This window comes from Gossypium hirsutum, chromosome A01 (genome assembly GCF_007990345.1).
Source record: "Gossypium hirsutum isolate 1008001.06 chromosome A01, Gossypium_hirsutum_v2.1, whole genome shotgun sequence".
Lineage (NCBI taxonomy): Eukaryota > Viridiplantae > Streptophyta > Magnoliopsida > Malvales > Malvaceae > Gossypium > Gossypium hirsutum.
In genome coordinates this window covers 81,969,015-81,980,745 of record NC_053424.1, presented here as the reverse complement: position 1 = coordinate 81,980,745, position 11,731 = coordinate 81,969,015, and positions in this window count along the sequence as shown.

Here is an 11,731-nt window from a genome sequence, read left to right as displayed (position 1 = left end):
AAACAAACATACAAAATCGAAACGTAAATCCATCCAAATTTAAAACTTTTCATTTACATTCACATCGTCCCTAAAACGAGCCTATGAGGCTCAAAACATGCATTGGAAACTGTTCGGGACTAAGCTGAGAACTTTGGAAATTTTCACAACACTTAGAAAAATTTTCATGTTTTAAAGCCACATGTAACAGTCCGGTTTAGACCCTAGTTGGAATAGTAGTTTTAGGACCACAAATCTACTTCAGAGAAATGTTTAAATATTTTTTCCTATGTTTATGATGTGTGAATTAGCATGTGTGAAAGTCTCATATGAAAATTTGAATGTTTGTGTGCTTAATTTAATTAAAAGGACCTAATCGTGTAAAATGTAAAAGTTGTGTGCTAGATATTAAAAGTGCCTATTTGATTTGGCTTTATAAATAAGGGGTCCTTATAATGTAATTTGACCATTGGAAGTTTGGATGGACATAAATGGGCATTACTTAATGGATTTTAAATGATATTAATAAGGCTATTTTAGTAAAATGTATATTAATAAGTGATTAATAAAAGAAAGCTTAAAATTTGTTCATCCATTATCATTGATAGCCGAAATTAGCAAAGAAAAATAAAGAATAAAAGCTCTTAGAGTTTTGGCACTTGTGGTTGTGATTAATGTATGGTTTTTGATCCGTTTTTGATAATTTCTACATTTTTGTAATCGTTGCTTCGTATACTATCAAACCCATGCCTCAATTTCTAATTTTGATGATGATTTCGAAATGTTTCATTGATGAAATTATGAGCTGTGTAAAGTTAGTTGTTGATAAATGAAAGTTTGATGTTGGGTTTACATGTTTTGTCTTTGGATTTTTGATAATTTTGAGTAAAATCGACTAAATTGTGAAAATGAGAAATTGAGGGACTAAAATATGAAATAAATGAAATGTGTGGACTACTATGAGTTCTAGGAGAATTCAGTTAAGCTTGTGTACAATCAAATTATGTGTATTTTGTGATTTTGTGATTTAGGGACTAAAGTGTCGAAATGTGAAAATGTGATGGTTAGTTTGGAAAATGCCCTAATTGTGTGTAAATGGATTGGTTTGAATGATTTAGTGAATAAAAGGATTAATTTTTAATACATATAGATCAAGAAAAGTGGAATTTAGACTTAGACTGATGAAGTCAAATATTATAGAGTAAACAGTCCCAGTTGACAATTTCGAGTACGAGGTAAGTTTGTACGTAAAACATGATGTTACAAATGTATTTTTGATGCTTGGATTATACATATATTGTATATATAATTGATTATGGTTGAATACGATGATAAATCAATGGCATTTGGCACTAAGTGTGCGATTCAAAATAGCTTCAGCTATCTGAGGCACTAAGTGTGCGATACCGAGATAGATTCGGTTAATTAAAATGGCACTAAGTGTGAGGAATCGTTCTAGCTTCGGCTAATCCTTAAGGCACTAAGTGTGCAGATGTTAAAGCATGAATAATCTCCGAAAAGTCTTAAAATATCTGAACGAGAGGTGAGAATGAAAATGAATAAATCGGGAAGGTTCAGGTATGTATGATACCTATGTGATAGATGATGTTATGCATATGAAGTTCATAGAATTGATAGATGAATTGAGAATTAATAAGTACCCCGATGTTGATGTTTTATATTTTATAAATTGTTGATGATTTTTGGTATGAGCTTACAAAGTTTTTGAGAGCTTACTCTGTGCATGTTTGCATTGTTCTTTTAGATATCGAAGCTACTGTGAGCTCAAGAATCGTTGAGGATCGGTTTGTAAAGTATGGCATGTATAGGCTAGAAGTACATTGGATAGGTTTTGTAATGTTTATATTTAACATGTGATATGGTTTGATATGGTTGTGTTTATGTTTTCTTATGTTTTGATTTTGGTATATGAAATGTGATGCAAAACGATCTATTTGATGTGTTCATGAATGTTGTAAGGTTTGGTATAGAAATTGGCTGAAATTGTTGTGTAAATATGCTTGGTTTGGTACTTATAGGTTTGACCCATTTAGGTAGGGACACGGGCGTGTGTCTTAGCCGTGTGCGATACACGGCTATGTTACACGGCCGTGTGTCCCCTAGGGTACCCTACAATTGTAAGTCAGGCTTGAGCACGGCCAAGGCACACAAGCATGTGGCTAGCGGTGTGACCCAAGTCAGATTCGACCACGGCCAAAGCACACAGGCATGTCTTGTGGCGGTGTGAACAAGTTAGTATGTATGCCCTGTTTTGACATGGTCTAGACACATGGGCGTGTCTAAAGCCGTGTGAGGCACACGGCCTATTCACACAGATGTGTGACCTGTACTTGTTTGAAAAATGTTTAAATTTTAGAGAAATTTTGTATGTATTTGGTTTAGTCCCGACCCCTTTCTAATACATGTTTAAGGTCTCGATGACCTATATAAGGGACTCTATATTGATGATTGATCTTTAATGCTTCGATACTTATGAAATGAATGTTAATGTTTTGATTTTTTCCGGTAATGCCTTTTAACTTAGTTCGGAAACAGATACAGGTTGGAAGTGTTACACCACATGCCTGTGTGTTTTGGAACACGCCCGTGTGGGCAGGCTGTATGGTCACACACGCCGTGTCCTTAAACCGTGTAACTCTCTGTTTGTTGCTCATTAATTTTCATAAATTTTTCATAAAATAGGTGCAGACTTCACACACCCAGGGCACACGCCCGTGCCTGGGGCTGTGCCATCCACACGGCTGAGACACACGCCCGTGTGCTTAATACTGAGCGTTCTGTTTTACAACAGTTGAGGCGCAAGGAACACATGGCTAGATCACACGCCCATGGGGCAAGCTGTGTGTCATACATAGCCTAGACACACGTCCATGTGTCTACCTGTGTGGACAAAAACAAGGCTATTTACCAAGCCATATTGTCACCCTTCCATGCACAAACCTACATAAAAAACATAGCACCATTCCAAGTATATACATTCAACCAAATCAGCCATAACCAAGGCATCAATACCTAATTCACATACTATAATTGATCATACACAAACATCACATATCTCAACTCAAATCTTACAATTCTCCACATCCATGAAAGGCATCATCATATGCATAAATACTTAAATCAATATTAGCCAATTTCAATGTCCATTTACAAAATGAGTTATCAAACATCATAAGCCAACACATTTGGCCAATCAATTATGACACATAACAAAATGACCAAGTCCCTATACATGCAATAACTCAAAATGTTAAAGTCATTGGTGCCCAAAATAATAAGTTCATAGTGTGACTGGATCTTCGATAATCTCCAATCCTCGAGTTGGCCTGGTGACACTATAAGACAAGGGAAAAGAAAAGGGAGTAAGCTTTAAAGCTTAGTAAGTTCCCATGCAAATGATAAACATTATAAACTCAGATTTAACATACAATTAACTTGAAGTAAATTAACATAAATTTCAATATAAATCTCATAATCAAACTTACTCAATCATAACCTCATCGAGGGATTCATCACTTATCGAGCTCATTAAGCATGAGTTTTATATACATACCTTACCAATTTACAACATACCATAGTCTTTTACAACTTTGACCTTCTCTTTGCATTTCTCGTTGAACCACTTGGAATACTAAATGATACTTAGGTATCATGGTACTACACCAATGCCATATCCCAAATATGGTCTTACATGGGATCTCGTATCGATGCTAATAGCCCAGTTATGGTTTTACACGAAATATCATATCTATGCCATATCCCAGATATGTTCTTACATGAAATCTCATAATGATGCCATATCCCAGATGTGGTCTTACACATAGTCTCGGTAACCCTAATGTCATGACATTTGTGTCCTATCTATGCCTAAGGTTCAATCAGGATTTCACGATTGTCGTAACTTTTTTGAACGTGCTAATTGGTCAATCATAATTCATACAATAGTAAAACATTTAAAACATAATTAAAACAATGCATTATTTACATAAGAACTTACCTCGGTACAAAAATAGTAGGAAATGGACCTAATCGTCAAATACTTTGTTGTCCTTTCTTTTTTAGATTATTGCTCTTTTCACCCTATGTTTACCGTCCCAACAACCTATCCTATGTTTAACATCCCAGCAGGCAGACTCTCTATGCTGCCATAGTTGACTATGGGCTTCCACAGTATACCCCACGTTTAATGTCCTGGAGGACTCCATTGGTTGCCATAGTTGAACTATGGTCTTACACCTCAAAATTACCGTGTTTACTGTTCCGACAGATTATCTATAATGTCGTAGAGTCTTTCCAGCTATGGTTTTACACAATATAACCCCATGTTTGCTAACCCAGTGGACTACCTATGATGTCGTAGCATCTTTTAGCTATGGTCTTACACAATATAGCCTCGTGTTTACTGTCATGACAAACTATCTATGATGTTATATTGTCTTTCAACTATGGTCTTACACAATATAACCTCGTGTTTACTATCCCGATAGACTATTTATGATGCCATAACATCTTTTGGCTATGATCTTACATAATATAATCCCTTGTTTATTATCCCAGCAGACTATCTATGATGTCGTAGCATATTTTAGCTATGGTCTTACACAATACAACCTCATGTTTACTGTCCCAGTAGACTACTAAAGGATGCCATAATGTATGCATAGTAACATGAAACACGCCAACTTGTATAGGTATCATCACAAAATTCATGCTATTCATACAACATCTTAAAAATGGGGTATAAAAACTCACCTGATGTTTCCTATGCCTCATCAGTATAGTTTTTATGAATGAAAAAGCTTACATTCTCCTAGCAACTAAGCATTACAATCAAAATCATGAATTACACTTGGCGTTCTCAATTTAAAACTCAATTTTCCAAAAACATGCAAAACCCCTAAAATGGTTCTTGGAAGCCTTTAACTTTGGTTCCTAAATCTTACGTACACTGAAGGATACAAGACCTTACCAACTTACTAGATTCCTTATTTTTCCTATTCAAACCACATGATTATTGCCCCATGCAGAGCTTCCACAAGTATCTCTCCTATGGAGAAACCAAAGAAGGAGACAGAAATGAAATAGATTGGAGAAGAAGATTTTCCAGGAAGTCATTTCTTAGCTATTTATAACTTTTCCCTTATGGTCTTCAACCGTGTAAAAACCATTCATTGATAATCATTTTGTTTCTCACTAAGGGAACAATTGGTTCTAATCCAACTAAACCAGACTTGGTTCTCAACTCTGTCTAATTTCAATTACTACCTTTTCCTAATCTTTCAGTAGAGATGGGCTTTATGGTCTCTTTTCAATTTAACCCTTAAATGTTCCTAATTTTTGGGTTTAAAGGAAATTGAGCATGACATAGTCGATAACATTTCGCGATGCAACCAAACTCCCTTGTATTCCTTTAATAATCTGCCCATTCCTCCATTTCGCCAATATTTCCTAACTTCATCTACCCCATTAAGGTAAAATTCCTCCATACTTTGCACACAATATTAACAATTATTTTCATACATTTCATTTCACTAAATATTATCATAAACAGTAGACCATTCATCTATTTTTCAAGTCACAACCAATATCCTTCATCAACTAGACTTGTAAGACTATACACTCACAATACTATTCATACACCAATCACTCATTTTTCCATAACCATACACCATCATGATTTTCTTCATGACTTCGAACAGATGTAAATATAATTCAAGCAAACAACATAACAATATCGGTCAACTAAGAGTGGAGTACAAAAACTCACCTTAAATCCTTCTTCTTATCAACTTAGCTTGTCCCAATGCTAGAGTCTTATTTGTCCTGGCAACTAAGCATGACAGCCATACATCAGTTAATCGAAGGCATTTAAACCTTAAAACCCTAAAATCCACCTTATAAAAACTTATTTGGATTTCTTTAGTTTCTCTTTCCTTAAATCCTCGAGTATAAAAGGATAAGAAAGCTTACCAGTTACTCAATTTCTCTACTCCCAAACTCCAATTCTCACAAATTTTGCTCCATGCAGAGCTTCCCTGGTTTCTTCTTCTTCATGATAATTGAAGAAGATGATGCAAGCAGGAAGAAATTGTAGATAGAATTGAGGAGAGGTTTTTTTCTTACTAGAACACCCACTCTTGCCAATATATATAACTCATATACATGGTCTCCCAAACCTTCTTAGCCAATCGCTGGCAATCATTATGTCTCCAACTACATAACCAGCTGGTTCCATCCAAACCAAACTAGAATTGGAACCTAACTATTTACTCGTCAGTCACTAATTTTTCCCAAAATCTTAGGTTTGGTCTGCCAACTTACCATGCGTTCAATTAGGTCCCAAAATCCCTTTAAATTTTGGTCCTTAAATATATCCGGGTGTGACATGTTTGATGGTCACGAAACTAACTAAAAATTTGACTAATACAAGTGCACCTACCAATTAATAGTATAGCTACGGTGAGCAAAAATATCATTCCCACTAGGACTACAAATACTAGCAATTACTATTTAATCGAATAATTCGATTGATTGATTAAAAACTAAGTTTTACTAATTTTCTTGACTAATGTATGCAACAAATAACAAAACACGAAAATAATCAATTAACAACCAAGAAACAAAAAAAAACCCAAGAAAGAACCCGCGTAGATTTCATATGTCATTATCAATCTAAATTACGCAATTTCTTTACTTAGCTCATTGATCCGTAGAAATCACTAAATTATGCTAATATCTCTTTCGACCATAAGAACTACTGACTCTAGGTTAATTAATTCAAATTTCTTTCTAATTAAAAACCTTATTATCGCATCAACTTGTACTATGGATTTCCTTATTAGATTTAACTCTAACCTGGTAGATTTATGTTATCTTATTTCTAGGATTGCATGCAACTCCACTCAATTACACAAGATCTAATTTTAAACAGGGTCTATTTAACCACCGATTTAAGCACATCAAACATAGATTAATAACCTAGAAATATCAAACTAAGAATTAAACACACATAATTGAGAACAAAAAACTAAATATTCACACATAATTGAGAACAAAAAACTAAATATTTATTGTGTAAAATAAAAGTCAAATGAAAAAAATTCATCATTGGGTTCATCTCCCATAGGTATTTAGAATATTAGTTCATACTTGAAAATAAAAACATTTAAGATACAGTATAAATGAAAGAAATAAAAAAAACTCATGATAACTTCTTAAGAAATCAACTAGGAATGTTCAATCTTGACATAGATCTACTTCAAAGTCAGCTTCAATGGTGTTTTTTGAATTGTTTTCTTGAGTATTCTCTGATGGCTCTTTCCTATCTTCTTATTTTTGTTTTATATATGTATTAGAATGCCAGAAAAACCTAAAAACTGTGTTTTTTCGTTGTTTAATGCACAATCCCGTGAAATTGACATGGCCTACTAGAAGCTAGTATGGTCACACAGTTTGTCTGGTCTGGTTGTGTCAAATGGTTCAGCCCGTGTGGCTCTTATAGCTTGCTTTGATGCTCTGATTTTCACTCCTTTGGCTCAAAAGTGCTCTATTAAGCATTAAAACATGAATTTAGAGGATTAGAAGCATAAAATTTATAATTAACATCAGATAATCACCCAAAAACAAGTTAAGAATGAGGTTAAAACATGTTACTTTAGCACTTATGAAATATCCCCACATTTAAGCCTTTTTTTGTCCTTAAGCAAATGTTTCAACCCACATTCAAGTTAACCTCACTCGATTTATTGTTGTCATCGCTAATGTCTTAGGATAATCAACAATCGAAAGTTTAAACTAAAATAATACTGAAAAAATAAGGCATAAAAACATAAAAGTCTCCCCTATCTCAATAATTACTTGAAATTGAAACCCAACAAGAATTAACACTCTCACTAAGGTTCACTCAAAGCACTCAAGGTATTTAAGGTTCAAGTAATGTGCACTCAATAGTCAAACAAGAAATGCTATTACCATAGGCTTACTTGAAAATCAAATCACCACCACTATAGAATGAGATGACACACTAATCAAGAGATCTTTACAAGGTTGCAACGGGGCTGAGGTTAAGGGTACGAAAAAGGTCATAAGAGTTGGTTACAATCGAGAGTTGAATTGATAAGTTACCAAACCAAGAAATTCAATTGTTGAATTACAAGAATTTAACATCATGAATAAACAAAAAGAAAATGTGAGCTATTATACAAAATAGGAGACTAACAATTCAAGAGCAGTTTTTTTCACCTTTTTAAAGAAAAATTCAGCAATACAAGTGATGAGACATAGTTAGGCAACTAACCAAATCAAATCTTGATGAAAATGAGATCAATAAAAAGGGTGATTTACAAAATTAATGTGGTTTATGAGCTAACATGAAGGGGTGATAAGTAAAAAAGTTGGATTAGGATCAATGAGGCTTACTAGGGGATAATACAATGACTAAGCTATGTTATAGGTTATGGGGTTAAATCCTAAGTGCCTCTATCATCTCAGTATATCAAATCAATAACGTGGTCTCGACATGTATAATTGAAGCAAGTTCTAAAATAGAATGAGCATGAAATAATATATGCTCTATAGGCAAAAGAGCTCACAAAAAAATAATGATTTTGATGTCAAACTTGTAAATTTAAAATTTCAAGATAATGCTTCGATTCAGGGAGACAACCTAAAATAATCATTTTGAAGATGGCATATCATGCTTGACTCTCTCGTGTCTTAAAGTATAAATCACACAATGCCTAAAAATCGATAAATTAATCCCAAATAGAATCATTAAGACTTTAGATTAAAAAAAATAACTTTAATATGAGGTTTGAGAAAATTATTTAAAGACAAACAACAATTTAGGGGCTATATCGCATAAACATATAAAATAGTCCCCACACTTAAGATGTACATTTCCCTCAATGTACAAACAAATATAATCTCAATAAGCAAAGTATCATAAGAAAGGGAGGAAGGGAATTGAGATTGCCCTGAATTTGGATGGTTGTGCCAGAATAGAGAAATCTAAAAAAAAAAGGAGATCTTAAATTAAGTACATGGTTCCGTGCACACTGATAAGAAAATAGACAAAAATAAAATAATATAAAGAGATAACAAAACAAATATAAAAATAGTTGAATAAGCTATAACAGTAAAGTGCATTAAAGACATATAAATCCAGAAAACAAAAACAAATAACAATAAAAATAAAAGTAAAAGTAAAAGTAAAAAAAATTAAATATAAAACTAAATAAAAGTCAATGATCGACATCATGTGGGATGCCAAGATTCAGAGGCAGAGTGACAACAAAGGGTCAGGTGAAAAGAAATGAAAATGTTGGCACAACTGTTGTAGATAGGCCTTGATGTGATCCTGCTAATGCTGAAGTTGGCCAAAGTGCTCTAAATGTTGTTGCTCAAGGTGTCCAATCCATTTTGAGCAGTACTACTGAAGGCACTCAATTTGCTCAGACTGCTACTGTTGTGTGCAATAGATGTCCTCAAATGTGACCATATTTGCAGTTGATGAGTGACTAGCAGGAGGAGTGGGAATAGGGCACGGTGGTGGTGGGTAATCATCGTTCGGATGCTCATGATCCTCATTCTGCTAAGTCAAATATAGCAATACATACTGATCAATGAAAGCCTTGGGTCAATGGACGACCATCCTCATATGTTTTATTGTACTTAAGCCTTGTGGTGTCATGTCCCTGACCAGACTGAGAGTACTGATCTGCTCAAGGGTCTTGAGGAGGCCAAAGTAGCAGGCTAGACGTGTCACATATAGACCCGCACAAATAGGCCCTTTCCATAGATTTTCACTTTGATGCCGACAACACTAAGCCACGAAGTGGGCTATATCAATTGGGTATTGCCCGTGCATGCTTCATAGGTAGTACGCATCAAAACTTCCCACAACGCTAGTACTCTCCTTTTAACCAGTCAAAAAGTGGGCTAAAATGGTGTGACTATAGCGCAAGGCCGATGGTAGGCACTGAGCCTTGGACTGGCTTGGGTTGCACGAAGTGGTAACATTAGAAATGTCAAACCAACAGAGAGGGGCTAGTCTATATATGTGCCTTGAGAGGGTGGAGAACTCGGGCAAATCCAAGAAGTCATCAAAATATATGCTAAGGGCGGCTCTAAATCCCACAATACTAAAAAACTGAGTGACGCCCCTGAGGTATCAGTGTCAAGTGGTTGCGGTTTGAGATAAGGAAGGTGAGGTCCCAAAAACCTTTCGTTTCATGGACTGAGCGAGTACCTTACTCTTACCTCGTGTGTTCAACATCATTTATCTAAAAAAAATTTACAATAACATTTAGTGTACCATGGAAGTGGTAAACAAGACCCTGACAGTAACATGTAATTACAAATATACATGTTCAATGAAACTCCTCATTCAGCAAAGATCATGCAAAAATCAAGGTGATGATTAAAACCAAGCTAAGCCTCCAACTTGTTTAACAGAGTACAATACGGGCAACATCAACATGAAAATGAAATAGAATTGGTGCCAAAAATAACTATTTCAACTCAAATTACTTATCTAACATTACGCACTAACCTATATTAAAGGAAAACATCCTAGCAATTTCAACACAAATTAGGGGCACCCAGGAATTTCAGAAAAGAAAAAAATATAACACAATTAGCAAGAATTATGCATAAAAATTGAAACCGAAAAATAAAATAAAATAAACAAACAAATAAAAAAAGTAGAAGAAAAGAAGACCAACGACGGTACAGGACATTGGCTGGAGGGACAGTGGGGTGGATAGCAAATGGAAACTTAAATATGGAGGGATAGTTGGCTGCGAGGAGAAGAAAATAGGGGATGACCAATGTTGTAGATTGAACTGGTGGTGAGAAGTAGGGACGAAAGGAACAGGGTTGGACAAGAATAATGGTGAAAAGTAGGAAAACTGATGGAATGGAAGGCATTGGCGCAAGTGGCATGCCGACAGTGTAATGAAACAAAAGAAGGGATGGGAAAGGGATAAACAATGATAAGTTGGGACAGGAAGAGAAAAGGGAAATATAGGTCGAGGGACTGAACCGACCAATGATTTTAAGATGAACGACACTGTGAAGAGCCCATGATAAGGGCCAGGTGTCGAAGGACAGTGTGAAAGGCAGAAGAGATGAAAACATGGGGAAGCAACAGAAAAATAAAAAGGAGAAATTTTTTTAGGGTTTCAGAGAATAAAGAGGGCCATAGTCGTGTATTTAGCCCGTGTTTGGCCACATGGCCATGTGAGTTGACCATGTAACTTATTAAGCCTGTGTGGCTCTTAATTTTCTTCTATTCCAATCATCACACGGTAGTGTATCCAGGTTGTGTTGGTTACATGATCATGTCGCATGGCCATGTATCTTATTGAGCTTGTACGTGTCATAAGAAAAAAATTTGTTTTTATTTTTTATTTTTTAAAATTTTCTCTAGTATTCACATGGTTTGTAACACACCCATGTGTCTAGGCCATGTGTCTTCACTCAGACCGTGTGGACTTCTCGTTCACTTCTCCCACGGTCGTGTATAAAGACCTGTGGGTGAAATGGCTGTGTCACTAGGCCATGTGAATCCACTCAGACCATGTGGTTTTGACTTAAACCATTCCCTATGTGCACATGGACGTGTGCCCACGCCATGTAGGAGACACAGTTGTGTGGTTTACCCCAAACTATATAGTCCACTTTTTTTAAGTAATAAGAGTAAAACTACTAAGCATGCAACATAAAAAAA